This window comes from Rattus rattus, chromosome 7 (assembly GCF_011064425.1).
Source record: "Rattus rattus isolate New Zealand chromosome 7, Rrattus_CSIRO_v1, whole genome shotgun sequence".
NCBI lineage: Eukaryota > Metazoa > Chordata > Mammalia > Rodentia > Muridae > Rattus > Rattus rattus.
The window spans coordinates 26,012,905-26,037,342 of NC_046160.1; the positions used below are offsets into that span (position 1 = coordinate 26,012,905).

The window sequence follows — 24,438 nt, forward strand, 5'->3', positions numbered from 1 at the left end:
GGGTTTAAGGGCACACATGCTAGTGATTTCCTGATTTGTAGCAATGTGAGAAATCCAATGCACTCCAGAACAATATATGGGAACATAGACCCACTTCTCCAAACATGTAGGAACTGGCAGACTATTATATGCATGCATGACAACCAACCCTTAAATTATTCTGTGTTTACCACATACGTTTGCTCTAAGTGTCAGTATGAACAATCTATACAATTGTTAAACACCATCACCCCCAAGTGAAAAAGAACTAGAAAGTTAGCTCTCCTCCTCCCCCCAACCCTTAATTTAAATTTTAAAAGTCAGGAATGAGGTGGACTAATTAAATGTGCTATCACTCATCCTGAACGGAGAGAATGTCTCAAACCTGCCCTCCCCGGGCTGCGTTAGCAGTAAGACCACCGCAGGGGAGAAACTCTGTAGTGACTAGACAAATGTCTTTAAAGAGACTGAAACGAGGATAAATACAGCTGTAACCAGGACAGATCTGTCACTGCAAGAGGAATCCAAATCCTAGCGTTGCTCAGCTCATGAGGGGCTGGAGCCTGCAGTGGCGGAGCATGAATGTCCCAGAACTGAGGAGTGGAAGTTTCTCGGCAGCCGCAGCCCGGCGTCCTCTACGTCTAGTCCCTCCGGCGAAGAGGTCTCGCCTAATGCTACATAAATATCTGCGTTCACGATTCGCCCCGGGCGCGCCGCGTCGCAAACACCATAGGGAGAGAGGATACGCTTCGCAGAGCCGCGCGTGTAGCAGCACCGGCTGCTCCTCACCCATCATCATCCCAGGGGACCCGCGGGAGATCTGTCAAACTGACCGCTGCTGCCTTTCGGTTCCAGAAGCCAGTGATGAGAGAACGGGCTTCTCAGCAGGCGGACCCAGGCATCCAAGACTCGCGCTTTGCAGTCGCCCGGTCCTGGGAGAACAGCCGCAGGCAGGCAGTGCGTCTCCACCTTCCCCAGGCAACGCACACCGAACCTGCCCCGGGAGCAGCCTCGGAACGAAACTGGGCTGCGGGTTCCGAGATCTGGGCTGGAGCGAGCACGCCTCTCTCCCCTGGGGCCTGGGGCCGACACTGCCCAGCGAGGGCACCAGCGCGCGACACAGATAACCCTCCTGCTTTCGGCCAGCTCCAGGCCATGGAGACCCGGACGTGAGCCGGCGGTCAGCCCGCATCGCCCGTGGCAGTCTGGGCGCGCGGCCACACTCCCACCTACGTGTCTCCGGGTCCACTATCCCACACATAAACAACCCCTCCCCACTCGCCATCACCTCCCCGCCCTTCGCATCCCTGAAGCTGTCCTCCCACCTCCAACCCCCGCTGGAAACCACAAGGTGTCAAGGGAATTAAGGGGGAGGTCACAACACGGTCTGTGTGGGTTCCATTCAGATGATTTTCAAGCTCTTCCACCTCGAAAGTTACTTGGGATCTAGTGAAGAAACCCGGTCCCCAAATGCTAGGTCTGGGAACGCGAGGGGCAGAACCCATCCTCTAGCTTCCATTGGCACACAGGCACGCACCTCCCAAGCCGGCAGGGCACACGGCTGCCCTGGGGACCAGCTTTCCAGTGCTTTCTGGGTGCCCCGGCACTGCTGGGGCCCTGGGCCGCGCAGGGGGAGGTGGCCAGGAGAGGGGCGCACACGGCTCGGCCCGGCCCAGCGCTACCCGGCTCCGGTGTCATATTTGCTTCCAGCACCTTCGACCACCGCGCTAGTTCCCCCCAGGCATTCCCTGCATAACACACCCGGGGGCAGGAAGTTTTTTCCCCCTTTTTTTTTTCATCCCCGGAGCAGCGCAGGCGCAAGGGCTTCTGCAGGCTTGCGAGCCCAGACGCGGGAGGCTCCAGCTCCAGCTCCAGCCGCCGCCACTGCCAGAGCCGAGCCCAGCGTTCCAGGCTCTGGGCCCCACTCCCAAGTCCTGCCTGGCCCAGAAGCTACCAGGACCCTGGGAACCCTCACCCCCTCCCCTCCGCCCGGCTCGGCATCCCAAGAGCCCCAACCTGACCCGGCTCTTACCTGCGGCCGCGCCGCTCCGGCCCCGGCCCGACGCGCAGAGAGCCCAGGGTCGCGGATGGGTGCAGGAGGGTTGATGGATAGGGGACGGCGCCGGCGGGTAGCGGTAGCTGGGGCCGCTCGCGTCCTGGCCGGGAGAAAGGGATCCAGGTCCACCTCCTCGCGTTCCTGCTCTCCGCCTTCTCCCCCTTTCCCTCCTCCTCCCCCGCCGCCGCCGCCTCCCGGCAGCCCAGGGAGGATGCCGGGGAGAGGGAAGTCAGTCCTTCTGCCTGTCAGTCTGCGCGGCTATGCGCGGTGCGGCGCGGCTCTCATCGAGGCGGCGGCAGCGGCGGCGGCTCCGGCAGCATCGCCCCCGCCCTCTCCCCGCAGCCGCGGCGGCCGCGGGGCTGGGGCTGGCTCCGGGCTCCGGGCTCGGGCTCCGGGCGGGGGCTGAGCTCAGGCTCGGCGATGGCCCGGGCTGCGGACGTGCGCTGAGTAGCCGGCGCCGGGGTTGGAGCTGCGGCTAGATCGGCGGTGGCAGGGACAGCGGCGACGGCGGCGGCGGCGCGGGGGTTGGCGCGGCCGCGGCGCGGGGACCATGCTCCCTTCTGGCTCGCTCCTCTCCGGGTACCGTCTGCTTTAGCTGCGAGGGAGGCGGGCTTCGGCGCGCAGCCAGGGGCGGGCGGAGCCAATCACAGATGCCCGAGTAGGCGGGGGCGGAGGGTGGGGGAGGCGGGGCGCCCCCGGCCCGGCTCAGCGCTTGGCTCCGGGGGCCCCAGGGATCCCCGGCAGCCGCGCGCCGGGCCCCAGGCTCAGTGCCAGCGGGTGTGTCCATCGTAGGTCCGCCGCCCCCGCCCCCTGCGATGACTCCCGGCTCGCCCGGCTCTTTGGCTGCGCCGGGTAGACTCACGGCGCGTGGCCCGGCTGCTGGGCCCTGGCCTCCGGGTTCCGAGAGCCCAGGATTGAAGGATTCGGACTGAAGGGAGCTTCCCTTCTGCTCTCAACACCTGAGGAAACTGGTGGAAAAGTTTGAGAAAGAAAAGTCCAATCGTCTTTCAGCTTCCGCCCTCCCTATGACACTCCAGCCTTGAGAAGGAGTAGGAAATGCCCAGATCTCCGAAAGACCACCGCGAGCCACGCCAATCTGTCTTCTTGCATCTGCCCTGACTCCTGAGCATTTGCGAACTTTCCTGTCTTCACAGACCTCCCTGGGTTGCTCAGATCACACAGGCCTGTCTGCCTGCTTTGACACTCCAGCTTCAGCCAACCCTCCCAAGGTCCACACTGCCCGAGTCTTCCCCTCTGGCTCTGCGTGCTGTCTTCGCAGACCCTAACTGGAACACTAAGAGGAAACTTTGGCTGGAGACCTGTGGCTACCCCGTGTGGGTGTTTCTGTGCCTGTCTTCCTTGGGTTGCTAACTCTGCAGGTCTGTTTCTTATTTCCAGACCCACAGACCCCATCACCTGTTCTGTCATTCAGAGGAAAAGCCTGTGGTTCAGTTCCCCTCCATCTTTCAGGCAAGTCTGAAGGTTAAAGTCTGAAGTTAATAGTGGGTGGGTTCCTTCTTCATTTCTCTTCCCCCCCATAACACCCACCCCATTTAGGAAAATACTCTAAGGTTTATTTCAAACTGGGGGTGTGTGGGTAATCGGGGAGGGATATAACTGGTTCTTACGGCTGTCCTGGAAAGGCTTTACTCATGTCTTTGCCAGGGAGGAGAGAGGACTTTGCCAGAGGTCCTTTCCCTCACGGGCCTCCTGTGATGTCAGATCCACATCTCTGCTGTTTTGGCTGTAAAGTCAGTGCAGGGGTTGTGTATCCTTTAATGTCTTGTAGGAAGCACAGTACAGTGTCATGGTTGATCAATAATAAATAATAATAATCTGCCGAGGGGGTAGTGAAGAGGGGGGAAGACAGCAGAGAGATGGGCCGTTGGTGTTAGAATAACTGCGTTTCTGGGTGTGGGGAGATCAGATGAAGTTTCAATGTATGAAAGCTTGATGTGGGCCGGGAATGCACAGTGCTTGCATCCTGGAGGAATCTACCCCTGTAGGAGGACATGGAGGACAGCCAGTGTGACATTAAGGCAGTGACAGAAGCTTCTCGAAGGGAGATAGGGTGGAAGTTGGGGGGTAAAACAGTCCCCAAAGGTACTCAAGCTAAGGTGAAGTGTAAGTGTGGTTTGAATACTAAGTTGACAAGATGGTAAACGAGGTACCAGAAACGTATAGAGAGCACGGAAGTGAGGCAGGAATCGCTTGGGGTTTAAAATAAAATGGGCAACATCTCAGGCCACTCAATGCAAAGAGAAGAAAGACGAAGCCACAGTTCCATGGGAGCCAGCCTCGGAGATGATCCGTGTGTGCTCACCAGCAGAACAAGGAGTCCACTAGCTACATACTGAGCAGTTTCCTGTATGATAGCCGTAGGCAAGGCAGGTTTGTAGGGTCTAGAATAGGTTAAAACCTGGCAATTTGGATATGTGTAGCTTCTGACCAATTGTTTTGAATGATCCTCCAGTGAGTGAAGGGGCAGTGAACTCCAAGAATCCTTTCTCTGCTCCCTTTAGGTGAGGATAGAAAAATTCTCCCAGTTGGCTTGCTAAGCATTGTTGGAGAAGGGAAGCAGACGGGAATCCCCACCCAGAAGAAAGCTTTTTTTTTTTTTTTTTTTTTTTTTTAATAGCAATGGGGTCAAAATGTCAGGGGAAAAGAGATGAGCTGTATAGATTAGAATCCCAGAGGGTGTGTCCACATTTTTCTCACCCAACCCTCTTTTCCTCTGAGCCTGAATGCAAATAGGATTTAGAGAAACCAGATCTTCTTTTGTGGAATTATGTCTAGCTACTCTTTGCGGTGAAACCCTACTGTTTATTACAAAGGTCTGCCCTTAGGCTGGCTAGGTGTTGTGTTTTTTTTTTTTTGAGTCACTTGCTAAGAGGGAACCTTGATTGAGAAAATACTTCCGCTTGGATGATCAGTAGGAAGGTCTGGGTCGTGTCACAGGTGGCAGGGTCAGAGTCTTTAGAGAGTCCAGGAGAGGCTGTTGGTGAATGTCAGCTTCAGTCTCAGTGGAGAACCCAGGACCACGGGATAACTACCAAGGACAGTGGTGCAAGTGGCCTTGACTGACTTAAGCCTAGGGGAAAAGCTACATGTGCTGTGGGTGGCAGAGCTGGCCGATGTGGGTCTACCCAAGTCATTTGGAGCCCAAAAGACTGTGGAGTTCAGGATGTTGAACACTGAATTATTTACAACGTTGCAGTTTAGTTCGCTTTGCTTTGGTTTGGGCTATGCCTGATCTTCCTTCTTGCAGTAAGAAAGTATTTAAATTTTTTTCTAGAAACCCAAAATTGAGAGATTGTGGGTTTCAAAAGAGACATTGGGCTTTTAGGGAGAACTTGGACTTTTAAAATGTTGAAAATTAAAAAAAAAAACGGTTACAAGGAGTTTTACATTGTGACATGAGCAGGAGATCTTGGAACAAATCAGAAAGAGGAGGTTATTGGTTTAATGGTGGTGTGTTTGTGTTTCAGATTGACGAGAGATCAATTGTGCTGTTTTGATTTTTTTTTCAACTTGTCACAAGCTAGAGTCCTTTGGGAAGAAGGAGACCCTCAACTGAGAAATTGCCTCCATCAGATTGGCCTCCAGGTAGATTTTCTTGAGGGATGATTAATGTTAGAGAACTCAGTCCGTTGTGAGTGGTGCTATCCTTGGGCAGGTAGACCAAGGTTCTAAATAAAGTAGGCTGAGCAAGCCATGGAAGCGATCCTATAGGATCTTTTCAGTTTCTGCCTCTATGTTCCTGCCTTGGGATCTTGCCCCGATTTCCCTTCATGATGGAGTGGTGTTAGCTGCAAGGTGAAATAAACCCTTTTCTCTTGAGGTTTCTTTTGCTTGTGGTGTTTATCCCATCAACAGAAAGCAGAGCAGAAGAGCCCTGGTCCACTCATGGACGTCCTTTCATCCGGGTCACTGTAGTTCATTCCACCACCCCCAGTGCACCTGGGGCTTGCTTCCATGTGGTGTGAGAGATCTCTTACCAGCCATCATAAATGTCACCTCTGTGTGGATCTCTTCTGGGCCATTCACTCCCCTGTTCCGTGGTCCCTGGGGCAAGCTCTCCATTTGCCACAGATGGTACTTGAGAGCTGTCGGGTTTGCACAGGGGCCTCTTTGGTCACAGTTGAGGATTTCCCAGTTGTCTCTGTGGCGTGCATTCCCATAGCAAACCCTTCCTGTGCTGAGTCATAAGCTGGATTCTAGGGTCAGGATTAATACACATTCATGAAGTGGATGCGTGAGGAAAGAACGAACTCACAGTACTCGGGGAAGTACATTGGAACCCTCTGAAACATTTGTTTCCTACTCCGAGTGTATGGCATTCCAAGTGCAGCCGAGCAGACAAGGGCTCTGTGCTGGAAAATCCCCTGCTCTTATCCATAGGAAGCCACCATCAGGATGACCAGGGAGCCACCCATACCTTCTGTGCCAGGATGGACTTTTGATTTGTGTGTAGAGCCACGACCTCAGCAACATAAACACTTACTTGGTGGCTACTGCGTGCCGAGACTACTGTTGTCTCTTACTAATGCTACCTCGTTGGTCACGGCAGCCTATGGAATTGATATGATCCACTGGCTAAGTCCAGAGAGGGTAAGGTGAGCTCTGGCAGTCACACAGCAAGCAGGTAAGAGAACTGGAATTTCAGCCTGCTTACTTCCAAAGCTTATGTTCTTGTTTTGGTGGTGGTGTTGGTGTTTTTTGTTTGTTTGTTTGTTTGTTTGTTTGTTTTACTCCACTGAAAATACCAGTGCAATTTCTTTTTCCATTTAGCTCAACATCTTCCCCTTGCAGTGAACTCTGTGGAGCTGATTTTTGCTTTTAATCATAGTCAGTTCTGGACCCAGAACTGGAAACAGTTGTAGAATACGGAGCACTCACGTAGACGCGGGGCAAGTGAATCTTTGATTCGTGAACTCATGGGTTACTTGGAAGGGTGGAAGCCTCATCAGAACCCTCAGGTTTAACAGGACATCGGTCTCCAGCATCACAGTGGATATAAACAGAGCAGTTGCCAGCCTCTGTGCTAGCTGGAGTTCGTGCCTCCATCACAACCTGTTTTTTCCTAACATAGTGTTCCACTAAAATGACCCCTGCTTGGCATCAAAAGCATTAATAAATCCCACTTAACCAACTGCTCTTCCAGTGGCTAAATCAAATCTATAAAAATCCGCTTAGCACCTACTGTGTGTCCTGCAATCCAGCCCACATCATTGATTGAAAGAAGTTAAGTCACAATTGTTGAATTGCTCTCGGGCTACGTCCCCAAGGCACGTGCCATCCAGTTAAGCTGGGGACTTTTCTGAAGATGGTTTGATCGTCATCATTCTCTCCCTGCTTATTCACCCAAGGGGATTAAGGCAACTAGGTAACAATTTTGACCCGTTCATTCTGAGGGTTAGAATAACAACAGTGTTAGTAAGAAACATAACTTCGTGTTCAGATGTGGAGGAGAGTCTCCGAGGGGGTAATAGATATCTCCAAGAGAAAGGCTGGTCAGGATGGCTTCTTGGAAAGGGAGGATTTAGCAGATCAGGGATAGTAGGAGCACTGGATTAAGAGACTGGTTCTGGAGACGGTTTCTGAAGCATAACTCATTGTTAATTTTGCGTATGGGGGTGTGTGCAAATGAAAGTATAACTCCTCGGTTGCCTAAGTCAGTGAAATATTAGATTCTGAGGCTCAGAATGGAGCCGATGCTGTCTTTTTTTGGCTTCTCAATGGCAAGAATTCAGCACCTTTTTTAGTACCACTTGTTTGCAGGTGGCAGGAGTGCTAATTAAACAGAGCCACTAACAATTTTCCTGGGTGGCTCTGACTCCCAAACTGGCAGGAGACACAGTCTGTGTGCTTCTGAGATCACTCCTCATTGATGCCTTGCCGCCTCCACCGGGCGGGGCGGGGGGGGGATGTTGAAGGGATGCAGCTCAGAACCCAGTTATTGGTTGATGAATTATTTATAATGATCAAACTTCAACTTTACTTTTCAATGTTTAAGAAGAGGCCAGTGTTTATGAGAGAGTATAAAAATAAAACCCGAATGACTGGTAGGATCTGGAAAGGGAAATTTAATTGCATTTTAGAAGATTCTCTTCCTCACTGAAGCCTCCACAGTGAGGATAAAATCCAGGAGACTTGAGAGAGAGAGAGAGAGAGAGAGAGAGAGAGAGAGAGAGAGAGAGGATTGAGCCCAATGGCTCCTGACATTTCTGAGCTGTTTTTAAGAATAAAGTGGCAATGAGCTTTCCTGACCCCTGCTGTGTTCCCCAGTCCATTGATGCCACTGTTTGTCAACTCCCTCTGGGTTTTTGGCAGGGCTAAAGGCTGGGATGTCATGACTGGTCATTTTGAAGCCTTGAATGAGACCAGAGGCAGGGCAGTGGCTTCCGATCTAGAACAGGGACCCAGATTGTTCCTTGTCTTACTTATTTATCCGTTTATTTATTACTTTTTGACAATTTAAGAACTGTGCATAATATAATTTGTCCATTTTTATCCTCCGTCCCCCTGTTCCCGTCCCTTTCCACTCCTGCTTAACTCTTTCCTTCCAAGTCTCCTCCATCCTTTTTGCCTGACATTTTTGTTTGTTTGTTTTGTTTTTCGTGGCCCACTGGGTTTAATTAGGGCTGTTTACCCGAGTGAGAGATTATTTACTGGAGCATGGGTATCTAAGCAGTGGCTACAGCATGGAGGAAAATGACTCATCCGCTCCCAGCAACCTTCAGTTGCTGACAGTGGTTCTGGGAAGTGCAGGGCACCGGGAGTCCATTCCTCATCCACTCTGGAGGCCCCATCTTGTGTGGGTCTTGTGCAGGTAGCCACAGCTGTTTGGAGTGGTTGGTGGAATGGCTATACCATACTCAGAAGACAGAGTTCATGCCACTCTTTCCCATCCCCCAGCTCTTTCTTCTTAATAAATAAAGCAGTGGTTCTCAGCCTTCCTACTGATGCAACCCTTTAAAACAGTTCCTCACGTCGGGGTGAACCCCCAACCATAAAATTATCTTCTTTACTACTTCATAACTGTAAGTTTGCTACTTTTATGAATCCCAATGTGAATATCTGATATGCAATCCCTGTGAAAGGTCACTGGACTCCCAGGAGAGTCTTGACCCCTAAGGGGTTTCAACCCACAAGTTGGAAACCATTGCTTTATCTCCCTGTTCCCTGGTCTTCTCTAGGAGTCAGGCAGTCTGACTATGGCATGGTCCCTATGTGCTTTGGAGGAATAACAGGCAGGGGTAGGAGGACATAGTGTCCAGCTTCAGGCAACACACCTCATTTCTATGAGTCATTGAACAGTTGAGACTGGGCCAAGGCTTTGTCCGAGGGGTTACTGTTCGTCTGCACCCCCAAAGCAGAGCTATCCTGTGGGATGCACAAGTAACAGACAGTCCTTCCTCTAGGAAACAGATCCTTTATTTTCCCCACAAATGGAAAAGCTGAGCACGAGATGCCTAAGAGTCAATGAAATTTTGAGATGCATCTATTTCTGCAGTGCCAAGCATCTACCTAATGGTTTCAGCTGCTTGGGATCCTTTGGAATGTGTAAATTCTCACTTCATCTTCCTATTGATCGCTGTCAGAATTTCTGAGGCAGCACCATGCATTTTCTGCACAGAGGAACCTGGGAGGAAGAAGTCTTGAGTCCCTGTCCAGTGGAAAGATAAGCATCAACAGTGTTGCACAGAGGCTCCACTCCAGGGAACAAGGGTGACAAGTAAGAGGAAAAATGACTTATTTAGCCTCACAAAAAGGCCACCGAGTGTCCACTGCATCCTACCAAGTGTCTTAAAATAGCCCCAAATCTGTGAAACAAGCCACCATCTGGTCCAAGAGTACCTTTCTATAAGGAAACAGGAGATGAAAATTCTAAACGATAAAGCGGAAACTCTGCTAGCTTGCAGGCCCAAAAGATATATGGGCTCCCCTTACCAAGGGAAGCTCTTCTCTTGGATGCTACATCAGTGCTTGTTTAACTGAAAATTCTACTCACGTACAACTGCTCGGAAACACGTTTTCTTTATTTATTCAAGACCTAACACTTACCTACTTCTAAGAGGTCCGAAACAACTCATAGGTTAAGACACGCAGTGAAAGGAGGTCTTCTAGACCGTAGCAGAGTAGATGACACCTAAAAGGAAGAGATGGGGACGAAGCCTTAGGTCAAAGTATAAAAACCAGCACAATTAGGCTGTAGCAGAAAGACAAGGGCAGGCCTGCCACATCGTCTGATTATACAAAGGAAGGCATTTTTTTTTTTTATCATGTCATAAAATGCTCTGAGTGGAAACTACTTAAACATGATACTATTGTCACTGGAAGAATGGAGTATTCTTGAGATAAAAAGGTTTCAGCTCTAGCATCCTGGAAAGAAGGTGTCATGCTATCACAACCCCGTGCCTTCGCCTTCTTCATGACTCTCAGAGCTTTGAGCGATATTTACCAGAGGGTTTTCACTAAAAGACCCTGATCCTTTACAGATTGTCTGGGTGCAGATTCAGGGAACAGGGCAAATGAGATACACTTCCTGTAGATGGCTGTGCATCTTCCTAGACAGCCACAGGTACCTTCTCACTGGCATCGAAGCCCTCGGTCATGTCGGGACAGGCTTAGAAAATTTCAGGATTATCTTGAGAGTTCCAGATGATATAAAAGTTTTATATAAACGATTAGGATTTAAACACGAAAAGAGATGGGATTGGAACAGCTCGGACGTGTCTCAAAAACTGAATACTGGTTGGCTTTCTGGGATCTTTGTACAACAACCTACAGGATAAATTCAATTCAGCAGACTTAAGATTTCAAAATGGTGGCAGATAAAATCCAATAATGATCAGGACTGTTTTATTAGGAATAGTGACACGCAGTGGTACATGCGTATTCAAAGGCAGCAGACCTATGAGTTGAGGTGAAAAAAATATATAAAACAAAGATGTACCAATGATGAAAATGCCAATAACAACAGGCATTCATTTAGCACTTACTGTATGTCAGACACTGTTCAAAACTCCTTTTTACTTCTTCCTTTTTAAATGTTAAATTGTTTTTTCTTAATCCTTATGTCAAAACACGTGGAAATCGATGAGCATAAACTTTTCAGTGCAGGCACACAGAGAGAAGGACCATAGCCTTTACCAGAGGATGTGGTTGGTTCCTTGCAGACACACATCTCAAACCCATAAATGGAAGTTAGACTGTACCTTGCCTCAGGTAACCTCTGGGTGATCTTGGATGATGGCTGCATCTACTGAAGTATGACCTAATGTTTGGAAATTAATAATATGTATGTATATTTTTTCCCTACTATGTGTGTTCTAGGGATGAAAATTAGGACATCAGCTTTACCTCCAGAGACACATCACTTGCCCGGAGATTCTGCACTCTTAAGGCTGGACTGAGTCAAAGGATTCATTCCCAAGTTCATTCATAAGAATATTGGCTGTAGGCCTTAGGCCCTTTTCAATGAGTATATCTTTACATGGCTACTTCAAGGTGTAGAATAAAGGGTGTGTGTGTGTGTGTGTGTGTGTGTGTGTGTGTGTGTGAGAGAGAGAGAGAGAGAGATCAGAGTTCAGAGAGCATCTTGGAGGCTGGCCATTTCAACCGTTATCTTAGATTCCATTGTGTCCAATCAGTTGATGTACTTCCTAGATCTCAAGAATTCAGGATTTTGAAGATCTTCAAAAAAAAAAATTAGGGACTGTTAAACTTGAAAACGAAGATGGCTCTAGAAGGCAGGGGTTATTTTAATAAAATTCTTAATGTGTAATTACCGGTCTTGGAATGCCTATTGTTGAGATCATAGTGGCTCATGTGGAAGGTCACCTTTGGGTAGAGTAGAAATGGCAGCGGGAGTTGGGAGTGGGAATGAAGGGCCATAAATATAACTGAGTCACATAAACCGTTGCTAATTAGGTTAATCAAGATAGCGATATTGTAAGCACAATGAAAAGCTTTTCTTATTTGGCATGAGTGGGAAATAATAAAAGAAACAGATAAGTGATTGCAGAAAGTTGTCTAATGGTAAGGATTTCTGCAGAGCTAACTCTTACTGAGTGCCACCATGTACCAGGCAAAGTGCCAGGTGCTGAGGAGACGGAGATAATTAAGAAAAGGACACTGCCCTTGAGGATCTCCCTGTCTAATGGGATCGCAAACCTAAATGAAGGCCACTCAGCATGATCAATACCATAATGAGATGCAGTCCAGGTAGAACAGGGAGAGTAAAGGCTCCATCAGTGCCCCCCGAGGGGCAGGGGAGTCATGGAAGAACAACTTTGCGCAAGAATCTTAGTAGGAATTTGCCAAGCAGTCAGAAGGAAGAAAGACAGAGAAAACAAGAGCCATCCAACATGTAGGTAGAGCAGAACGCAGGAGCCCGGGTAGCTGCTGATGCCTTACATGGTTACAGCATGTTAATCATGGGTTCGAGAACAACATGGAGGACTCTTTACAGATCCCTGGGAACCCGAACAGAGTTCAGAACGGGCAGAGCAGAGTTATACAAAGCAGAACCTACTAAGAATCAAGTGGGAATCCTGAAAACACAGATTCCTAAGTCTAACCTTTCATCCACTTTAGCAGCTTTCTTCACCGTAATTCTCTTCCTATATTACACTACCTTCCCCAGACTCCTTTGTGGCTAGACTACATTTCCCAGTCTCCTTTGCAGCTAGACTACATTTCCCACCAATCTTTGCAGCTATGATATGCTATTTCCTATAGCCAACTTTACAGTTAGGTGTACTCATGTGACTGAGAGTTAGCCAATGGCACGGAAGTGGGAGTAACCTGTGCCATCTCCTGATCTGCTCCATTAAAATTTGACCTTCACCACTACCACCACCACCTCCTCCTCCTCCTCCTCCTCCTCCTCCTCCTCCTCCTCCTCCTCCTCCTCCTCCTCCTCCCCTCCTCTTCCTCCTCATTTTTTTAATATTGTTGTAGACAAATGCAGATACCTTAGAAGTTCAGTGTTGAAGACTGGCAGATCATCAAATTTGGAGAAAACTTTGGAGATGACTGCCCACTGATCTGGTTCATTCATTTGTGTACTTTATGAGAATGAGGAATAAATTCTGATACTGAGCTACCATGCACACTGGGATGGGTTTTCACACCTACTCTTCCCTTAACACAGCAATTGACTCAGACTCTGAGAAGAGATTTGGAGAACTATTTATTTATATAATACATTTTTTGGCAAGTACCCCAGGAGAGTTTGAGAATTAGTGCTGGAGGCAAAGCAGACCCAGGCCCTTGCAGATTTATGGCAGATCAAGTAACACGATGCTATTGGCCTTGTAGGATGGGGAGGACAGAGAAGAATTTTTGCCTTCTTATCTTTGCCAAAGAGAACAATCTGACTGGAAAAGAAAAGAGAACTCGGGTAAGAGAAAATTGAAGTTTAAGATGAGTAAAGATATTCTAACAGCACCAAGCTGCTGTAATTGAGCTCAAGTCTCTTGGCCAGGACAAATTGTACCCCAGAGAGTAGAGAGAGCTCACCACTGAAGATGTAGTATGGATCTTCCATGGGTGATGTTTAAGGAATGTAGAGCCAACAGGAATCTGGATTGCTGGAGATGGCAAAACAGCTCTGATTTTTAAAGATGGGAAAAGAACTTGCAACTACAGAAGCAAGTTTCTCCTATCCATCCTCATTAAATTCCCCGATCAGATTATTGAGGATAATTCATGAGCACATTTAAAAAAAATGGAGCAAAACTCTCTAGCAGCAAAAAGCAAAGCCCCGACAAAGTAGCTGTATTCCCAGTTTTATGCGAGGCCCACGTACTGGTTAGTCTTTGTTAGCACAACACAAGCTTATCTGGTAAGAGGGAACTTCAATTAGAAAATGCCTCATCTCAGGCCTGTGGGCAAGTCTTGATTAATAGTTGGTGTGGGAGGTCCCAGAAAACTATAGACAGTGATACCCCGGGCAGGTGTATAAACAAAATACGCTGAGCAAGCCATGGTGGGTGTGGAGCAAGCCAATAAGCAGCACTCCTTCTCCAGTGCCTGCCTCTACTTTCCTGTCCTGCTTGAGTTCTTGCCTTGGCTTCTGTCAGTGATGGACTATGACTGGGAAGTGTAAGCTAAATAAACCCTTTCTTCCCCTACATTGCTTTTGGTGTTTTATTACATTAGTAGAAAGCAAACAAAGACAGCTTGCTAGATTGTTATGTGAGGGAGCTGTTTTAGCTGGGTAGCACACCAAGGCTGGATACCGTTACGGTAGCTCACAAGGAATTTGTGCATAAGATGAAGGACGGTGGGCCTTCCACATTTGCAGGTAGAACAAACCAAGAATTGTAGCTATTGGGGGAAATTCTATATCTGTTGAACATAAATAGATTGGTGTTTTGGTTATTATTCCCTAAATATTATCACAGGATGACTATTCATATTTCATTTTCATTGTGTTAGGCATCATAAGTGATCTAGAAACAATACAGCATGCATAGAGGCATGCGTGTGGATGATATGCAATGATGCACACAGGGATTTGCGCGTCCTAGGGTTTTATATTTGCTGAGGTCCTAGAATACTTCCCAGGAAAGCAGCAGACAACAATTGTATTTTTAACTGCACACTAGAATACCCACCAGGTAAATTTAGAGTGGTTTTATGACCACACTCAAATATGCTGACCAATGCCACTGTAAAAAAGTACAATTGATATTCTTACTAGCATTACAGACACAGATAACTCAGTTCACACTTAACAGATAGACTTTTAGATGAAACACAGAAAGTACTTTTACTGACATGACAAGACCCAAAGAACAGACGAGAGTACTAAACTAAATCTAATCATATAAGATGCAACAAAGAAATGGTATTATTGGACATCCAAGCCTTAAAGACTCCCCTGCTAAGTTAGGTTGAGAGCAATCAGTTACAATACAAGAGAAGACATCACCTCGTTACAAGAGATCACAGCCCATGACATCATGGCATTACTCAGCCATGTTGTTTAGCTGCTCCAATCACAAAGCCATTGTAGGTTTAATTGGGGGAGCCTGATGGAATAGCCCTTTAGATACAGTAGGAGGCATGCCCTACCTGGAATGTGGAGCTTAGTTATGATGTCCCTTGTGTAAAATGCTCAAGATGTCCAGAGAATGCCTACCAGAGCTCCACCTGTTGGAGATATGTTGGTGGGTGTCAGAATCTTTTCATTTGAAACATTTCTAAAGAACTGAGAAAAGTAGGTCTGATGTCTAGGAAATGCAGAGTTTATGGGAAGCCTCTGGGGTCACCAGAGACCTGTACATGCTTATCTGAGGGGAGTGTCAGAAGCAATGGGGCTTAGAAAAAATGGTCTAGTGGCCAATGGGAGGTGCTTCTGAGAAATGAATTCTCTGTAACCATCTATCAGCTACCCATAAGGGATGGACTGCTCATGGAGAGAGCAGGGAATAGATGATCCACTTAGAAGAGAAGGATATCTGACCTCCTTCCTCGTATCAGTAACTGCCATTACTGGCTGCCATTTCTAAGAATGTAACATGTGCCCAGCATTACTTAGAACAGGCTCGAATGCTGTCTTGTTTTCCAGTGTTGTGTGGCAAATTACCACAGGACCATGGTCTTGACACGTTGTAAATGTTTTATTGTATATGGGAACTCAGAACTTACAGCATTTTCAGGACCTTTCCTTCAGCATACCCCAGAAGAGAATCCTTTCTCTTCTCTTCAAGCTTTTAAGTGTCTTTCTCCATTCAGTGGTTCCTGGCCCTTCCTGTGTCTTCAAGGCCCGCAGCAACGCATATCTTGATTTTGCAGTCTCTGATTATGAGCATCCAGCCCTCTCTCTGAAGAATTCTTGGTATCGTGTGGGTTCATCTGGATAGTCACAATTTATCATTAATTTTCAAGGCCTTGAACCATCTCTGGGTAGTTCCCTTTTCATATAAAGCAAGACATTCACAGCTTTGGGGAATTCGGAATTAACACCAGAATTTAGAGAACCATTATTTTTTTTTCCACTCCGGCCCTTTATATCTTGATTTATTTAATTTAAGCTCTCATTGGTTTGGGGCATTGGGCATCATTTCCATTACAACAGAAAAGCAGTTCAGGAAGGTTAGTAGACCCACCAGTGCCATGCTTAGGTGGGGCTGGGATTTGAACCTGGTTCTAGCTAAGTGTCAGGCCCTGAGCCTCTGTGGGTTGTATCATTGTGTTTTCCTGTGCTCAGCCAGAAATTTCAAGCACTAATGATAGTGCTTCTTTAATAGTGTTAACTTCTTTGTGGCGCTATTGTCGTTTATTTTTCTAAACTGTAACGTAAGTCAGACATGTCTGGTTAATATGAAATGTAACTGGTCTCCTCCTGTTATCTTCTTCACATCGTCAGCTTCTTCCCCTCCTGGATTATGTCACCCTGGGCCTTCTCAGCTACAGGAGTTTGGACCAGTGCTATTTTCTGAGTTAGGATCTGACAGTCTTTGCAGACTAAAGGTTGCACAACTGCATAAACTTGTTTTTAACCCAAAGTAATAGAGTTGTCACGGGGAGCATAGAAGGGTAACAGAAACGCTGGTTAAAAGCCTTGCAATTCTTTCGGGCAGCCAACAATAGCGATGTTGTCCCCACAGGCTAGCGTGGGGGATCTGAAATCCCAACATTCAGTGGGAGCTCCTGTTTTCCCTATCCAGGTCCTCAAGCCCTGCAGAGGTAGGCAGTGAGCAAGTGCTATTCAGGCCCCCAGTGCTGGACCTTATTCCCTCAACCATACAAAGGCAGAAAAAATAAAATGAGGGCCCCATTCTACAGATGGCACCCTGAGGCTCAAACGCTAGCTGCTTACATAACCATAAAGAGTTAGGCAAGTTCAGGAACCTGGGTTCTAGTCTGTTCTGGGGCAGAGAGTGACTTACACCTTTTCTCTGGTCTTCTTTGCATCACTTTCCGCTTCGACCCCTAACGGCTTCATCATTTTCCCGCAGCCCAGGTATGGCCTATGCTGTGCTATAATGGGCCCTGGAACAAAGCAGAATTGCATATGGACTGTGCCCAGCTGGATGGAGAAAGGCCCTGTGCACATACATGAGGTGGGGGTGGGGTGGGGTGGGCAGGATACCAGGAAGTGTCTGCCAGCATCAGGCAAGCGAGTGAAAGAGTTCCTAGGACACAGGAAGGGATGGCTTCAAGTTAGGAGCTGTGTCCACTGTGGTGGGGAAGGACAGTTGACAGTCTTCCTGTCCACTGGGTTCAGATCTCATTCAACCGTGGGAACTACCTGACTGCCCGAGTCTGTGATTTCTGAGCACTGCCACAAAGAGTTTGTCAAGTCCACAGCATGGGCTCCACCATGGACAGAAGGCCCCAGATTCTAGGAAGGAAGGACATTAAAAAAATACATTAAAAAAAGCCAGACAGAGGGCTAAGACAGAATCTGCCCTCCCTGTGTATCTAGTTTGTGACACACACTGATTCTGGACACAGGGAAGAACACAAGGCAACTCTCTCAGATCAAGCTCCACAAGCCTAAGGTTCTAACTCCAGACAACAAAGGAAGTGGACAGGGCATTTTTCAGGGACAATAAAGGTTACAGCAAGGGCAATAAGGAATAAGTGAAAGAGACTTGTGTTTGGGAGCACCATGCCTCTATTTTTATGCCAGCACTGGGATATTAAGGCTATGGCGCACGCGCGCACGCACACACACACACACACACACACACACACACACACACTCCTGCCACACACACACTGCAGCAACTTGAACCCAGAACCACACAGAACCAATGTCCCCCCCACCCCAATCCAATGAGTCCAATTAGTGCCTGTCATGTGTGCATAGGGGTAGGACCAGCTACTGGAATATGGGCAACCTACCACTGGCCACACACTCTTGAAAAAAATATGACTACCCTTTCCAAGGTCAGTGAGCTACTCCCAACACACATGTTCACTGGCTTCATCTTCTGCCTATCTTGTGCAGGCAAACACATCTACTGTGAGTTTATGAGTGCAATAGTCCTGCCATGTCTGGTAGATAGCCTTGGGACTGGTACTCTTGGACCTCTGGCTCTTTATGTGTATGGCTCTTCTTCTGCAATGTTCCCTGAGCCTTGAGCAAGGATGGAGTTTGATACAGCCCATTTAGGGCTGAGCAGCCCACGGTCATTTATTCTCTGTGCTTTGACCAGTTGTGAGTTTCTGTGACAACCAACATCTATTGTAAGAAGCTTCTCTGATGAGGGGTGAGCGTTACACAACTCTGTGGTATAAGGATGGACATTTAGAAGGCAGTTTGGTACTACGTCTTTTTAGCAAAATAGCAGTGGTAATGTGTTCTCCCTAATCTTCCTCTGTGTGGGTCTAATCAGCTTTTCCTGATCACCGTCGTTCCCCGGAAGGTTTCCATCCTCACAGTCAGCATGTCTGTGATAAGATGGAGGAACACGAAATAACTTTTAAAGCTATTGAATTGATTTTCTTTACAAAATACTTTATTAAGTTATAATTTATATACCATAAAATCCATCTATTTTAAGTTTGGAATGAAATGAATTTTAGCAAGTTTATAGAAACGTGCAACTGCCCTCATATCCAGTTTCAGAACGTTTCAATTATCAGAGAGAATAATTTAAGGGCACAGCGCTGTGGATGGGGCTCGCTTGGCTTACGGGAACACACGTTACTGAAAGTGGTCGCACCTAGGAAAATCCGCCGGTGTATTTTGAGTAGTTACTTCATGGTATGCTTTGCGGGAGAAACAAGTAAAATGGAGTGGAAGGGAGAAGAATCGTGTGCTTAAAATCTTAAGAAATCATTATCTATTTTGTGGAACACTTCATTAATAAACAGATTATTACAAAAGTAATTATTTTAGAGATGGGAAGTGCCATTAGCCAGCGCTGTGTTTTTGCCTATTGGGACATATAAGAAGTCTTTTTAATTTGCTCTTCAAAAATCACTTACACCCACAAAACCACTCTAGTCCATGAAGGAATTGGAGATATGGGCAAACCTTCGTTACCATGGTAAAAACAGCGTTACCTTTTTCTTTTCTTTCTTTTTTTCTTTTAAATCCTTTTAATTTAATTTATTTATTTCCAGTCAGATTTTCTTCCTCTCCAGAAGTGACTATTTAGGTGCAAGACTTGTTTGGTGAGAAGCACCCCGATTCCAAGCTTTTGTGAAACTGGCCACTCACAGTATAACATGTGCTAGGAAGTCACCAGGCCTTCAAGAGAGAAGAGAACACTGCGTTGTGGGTATTCCTGTGGTTTCTACCATACACACACATGTTAGGAAACTCAATAGTCAGCTGAGCTTAGTGGTATGGTCCTGTAATGTTAGTTATTCAGAAGGTTGAGGCAGGAGGATCACAAGTGCAAGGTCTGCCTGCCTGGGCTACAGAGCAGGTTCAAGGTCAACCTGAACAACTTAGGGAGATCTATTTGAAACTGAGAAGAAAAATGAGGGCTGGGGATGTATCCCAGTGGTAGAACATTTGTATAGTATGCATGAAGCCCTGGATTCAGACCCTGATGTGAGGGATGGAGGGAGGGAGGGAGGGAGGGAGGGAGGGAGGAGGGAGGGAGGGAGGGATGCAGAGAGGGTGGTTTGAATATGCTTGACTCAGGGGTGGTACTCTTAGGAGGTGTGGCCTTGTTAGAGAAAGTGTGTCATTGCAGGGGTGGGCCACAAGCCCACCATGTCGGAGCCAATCTTCTAGTGGTCTTCAGATGAAGAGATAGAACTCTCAGCTCTTCCATGTCATGCCTGCCTGCATGCTGTGCTTCCTGCCAAGATGATAACGGACTGAACCTCTAAATTGTAAGCCAGCCCCAATTAAATGTTGTCCTTTATAAGAGTTGCCTTGGGTCATGGTGTCTCTTCACAGCAATGGAAACCCTAACAGAGAGAGAGAGAGAGAGAGAGAGAGAGAGAGAGAGAGAGAGAGAGAGAGAGAGAGAGAGAGAGAGAGAGACAGAGACAGACAGAGAGACAGAGAAAGGAGACAGGGAGACAGGGAGACAGGGAGACAGGGAGACTGGGAGGGAGGGAGGGAGGGAGGGAGAGAACACACCACATCCCTGTTTTTCATTAGCTTTCTCTGTTGTTAGACTATAGGTTCATGAAATATGAAACCTGTCCCTAGGTGAAACAGAATCAGTTTTCCTATCAAAGTTGAGAAAACAAAACTAAACAAAACATAATGCATGATCTTATGTTAAAAACCCCTCTGATGCCCTGGAGGCCTGTCTCCAGGATATGGAGAGTGGACATTGTGCTACTGTCTACTTTAATGAGAAAGACACAGATACCCCAAACTAAACTTGCTTCTCAGGCTTCTTTTTAAATTAAAAACTGAATTTATCACACGGTCAAAAAGGTTCACTACCTTAAAGGAACAGGCTAATGCATTTTTACACTGTGAATAAACTTACGTCAAGGTATGGAACAAAATATATCTCCCGACTTCTCTGATGTCCAGCCCAATCATTACCTCTGGAAAGTCACCAACATCTGTTTCCTATCAAAACTGATTACTTTTTTGCTGTATAAATAGAATCACACAGCATGCATTTAAAAAAAAAAATGGGATTGTTTTCACTGAATTCCAGCGTCTGCGAAACTCATCCTGCTATTCCCACAACAGTTGCCCTTTGTTTGAGTTTTTCTGAGACAGGGTTTGTCCAGCCCTGGCTGGCCTAGAACTCTCTAAGTAGGACTTGAATTTGACATAATCCTTTTGCCTCTGCCCCCTGAGTGTTAGAATTATAAGCGTGTGCCACCATGCTGGCAATGGCTCAGTTTTTACATTTATTGTGTGGTTTTCCATCGTAGAAGTTGACTTAGTTTATGAAGGGATGCAGCCCATCATGGCGGGAAAGGCACGGCAGCAGACACATGAAGTAGCTGGCCACATTGCGCCCGCAGGAGGCCTAGAGCAGATGAAGGGTAGGACTTGTAAAATCTCAAGATCACTCCCTAACTTCTTCCAACTCCTCTCCATCTCCCAAAGGTTTCCCAATCTTCCCAAGCAGTGCCACCAGTTGGGGACTAGTGTTTAAGCGTGAGCTTATGGGTCTATTGCATATCAAACCACGACCCTATGAGAAATGTCCGCTTCGTCCAAATTGTATATTTTATTATCGGTGCAAAACTGTTCATAATGCTATCTCATGAACGGTTACTATCTATGTATCTAGGGGCTGCAGTCCTTTCGTTGTTTTTATTAATAGTTTCCTTTTTCTCTTTCCTAGAAATTTGTGAATTTTATTACTTTTTAAAGAACCAAGTTTTGACTATGTTGATCGTTGTTCTTATCTTATGTTGTTCTTCTAGTTCCCTTTTCCTGCTTAAATATTTACTATTTCTACCCAATCCATTCGCCTTAAATTTGGTGTTCTTTCCTAGCTCCTTGCCTTTCTGTTATTTTTCCCTCCCTGCCCCCCAATATATATGTTTGGGAGCAGAGTTCTTTTTGTTCGCTTGCTTGCTTCGAGATAGAGTCTCCCTTGGTGGCTCAGGCTGCTCTGGAGCTCACTCTGTAGCCCAGGTTGTTGCCAGCCCTCCTTCTTTAAGTGTGGCATCATAGGCGTTAGCTAGCTACCCATCCTGGCTTAAGGTACGCTTTATCCTGTAGGTTCTTTTTGGTTTTTGCCAGATGCCCGTGTATGCAGGTCAGAGGTTGATGTTAGATGTCTCTTTCTATTTCTCTCTGCCTTGTGTTTTTGAGACATTCTCTCACCGAGCTTGGAATTTACCCACTGGCTAGACTGGTTAGTCAACAAGGGCCTGGGCTCTACCTGTTTCCAGCCCTTAGGGCTGAGCCTCTCATCCCTGCCTTTACCTAGGAACTGTACAGCACTAAGCCATCTCCCCATACTGAAAATATCGTCTGTTCAATATCATTCCATCCAGAGATGTTTTTCTAACTTCAGTTGACATTTCTATTTTTTTAATTAAAAAATTAATTAATTAACTAATTTTGAAACATAGATTCCTTGGAAGTACTTAGTGATTTTCAAGCATTTTGGGGGGGGGCTTTAAAAGCACTTCCTATTGATTTCCAGTGTATTTTCTTTCTTGTCAGAGGACATACTTTGAGTTCAGTCCTTTGAAATTGGCTTTGAAATTTCCTTTGTGGGATGTTACACACACACTTGAAAAGAACGCAGCCCTATTGTTGTCGAGCCTCCTGTTACATATGTCATGGAGGTCAACTTTGTTTATCGTGTAGCTCAAGTCTTTATCTTTCTGGACTTACTGTCTGTAAGCTTTTCTATCCGTCACTGAAGGACGTGTTGGAAATCGTCACCTATGATAATTGATTTGCCTTTCCTTTGCTTTGCATGTCTTAGAGACGCACGGGCTTCAGATGATCCAATCTCCCTGCTGATTTGACTTTTTGTCATTGCGAGCGCTTCCTCTTTATCTGCAGGAATACTTTTCGCCTTTTTTTTTTTTTTTTTTGCCTTTTCTGCTTCACAGCCTTGTTTCCTCTGATAGCAGCAGAGCTAAGCCAGCTTTCTCTAGGTTAGCGTCTTCATGACATAGTGTTTTATATCTTCTCACTTAATGTTTTTTTTTTTAGACTCTGTTTCAGATATCATGTAGCTGGTTTGTTTGTTTTGTGGTCTGACAATCCATTTTAATTAGATGTTGAGTCCACTTAAATCAAATGGATTCCAGATGTTTCTAGAGTTCACTCTATGTCCTTATTTTATATTTTTTGATGCTTTACATAAGCTTTGATGACCATAGGCAACCCCTAGCTCTTTTTCCTCCTCCTTCCCCATCTCCACCTTGGCCCCCTTCCCCCTTGATATTCCTCTCTCTCTCTCTCTCTCTCTCTCTCTCTCTCTCTGTCTCTCTCTCTCTCCATCCCCCTCTCTCTTTCTCTGTCTGTCTCTCTGTCTCTGTCCCTCCCTCCCTCCCTCCCTCCCTCCCTCCCTCCCTTTTTTCTTTCCTTTTCTTTTTTTAATGCAGAACTCTTTCTTAGCTTCCAGGATAGACAGATAGACTGTGGGCCTTGCTGATAGTCTGTCAGCCCCTGCTGCAGATTCTCCGTATGTCTCAACAGAACTCACCCTTCAATTAATAATTTCATGCTTCTTAAACAATACATGGGCCTTGCAAACTTTAATCCCATTTCCTGACTCTTCCCCTGCTATGCTATCTTGGTCATGCACGTTACTCCTTCACGTATTTAAGATCCTCCAAGACATTGCTGTTTGAAGTAGTCCAGACTCAATTACCCTCATTCTTAAGTTTGCTACTTTGGCTCTCTCTGCGGCTTTCTGCTTCACTATTCAAATTGGGATCTTTCTCTTTTGCTCCTGGATAACTTCTTTAGTGTTCGTTTTTAAACAACAAAATAAAAGCACAGATTAAAATGTGTTCTTTAGTTCCTAGGAGCATTCAATGCATCTTCACAGTATCTCCACCCCATTCTCCTCTATCGCCCCTTCCGCGTCTGCTAAATGTCTTCTTCTTTCCAAGCCTACTGTTTATTTCCCTGCCTTTCCCCCTATCAGAGTGTCAGATAGTGATAACACATTTCTTTGTTTTTTTATTTTCTTCAAACCAATTTTTAAAAGTATAACCTTAGGGAGCCTGGCATTGGCTCTATAGACCAGGCTTTGAACTCACAGAGATCTGCCTGCCTCTGCCAGTGAGTGCTGGGATTAAAGGCCTGTGCTAATTTGCCCAGTTATGCTTTTTTTTTTCCCAGAGCTGGGGACCGAACCCAGGGCCTTGCGCTTGCTAGGCAAGCGCTCTACCACTGAGCTAAATCCCCAACCCCCAGTTATGCTTTTACTAAGGGTATTTTCACTGGGTATAAAATTTCTTCCTCCCCGTCCCCTGTTGCCTGCTTGTTGGGGAAGATCACACTGCTTTCCTCAGTTTTCCTTTGCCTTTGTTGTGCTAACTGTTCTGTGTCTCTGGAAGGTCCTCTTTGTATTTGCTTGTTCTTACAGTTCTTTGAGCTTGTAGATTGATACTGTTCTTGACCTTTTGTCAAGTGTTGTGTCTGTACCATTTTCTCCCCTCTATCCTTTTATCCTGCTGGATCCATATCTGTTGCTTCCCTCCCTCCCTCCCTCTTCTTCCTCTCCTCTCTCTTCTTCCTCCCTCACCTTCTCTGCCCTTCCCTCCTCTCTCCCCTCTGTCTCTCCCACTCTTCCTCCCTCTTCTCCTCTTTCCATTTCTGTAGTACAGACCTGCTGTTTGGCCCCTTACCCTCTCCTTCCATCTCTGTTTTTCTACTGACCTAATTTCTGGCTTAAAAACCCTGTCTTTTGCTGTTAAACAAATCTACTGAATTCTTTGCTAGTTATTTTTTTTCCCTCAGCTCCACAATTCATACTTCTCTTCTGAATCCTCTCGTTTTGTTTGGATGAAAATAT

At 46.6% G+C, this 24,438-nt stretch overlaps 1 protein-coding gene across 1 annotated transcript in view; it reads right to left on the reverse strand.

Moving 5' to 3' along the window:
- Window positions 1–2,291, reverse strand: part of Klhl29 (kelch like family member 29) — a 306,652-nt gene extending 304,361 nt beyond the window's left edge. The window contains exon 1 of the mRNA XM_032909187.1: window positions 2,012–2,291. The gene's annotated coding sequence lies outside the window, so the exon portion shown is untranslated. The remainder of the gene's footprint in view (window positions 1–2,011) is intronic.
- Window positions 2,292–24,438: the final 22,147 nt, after the last annotated feature.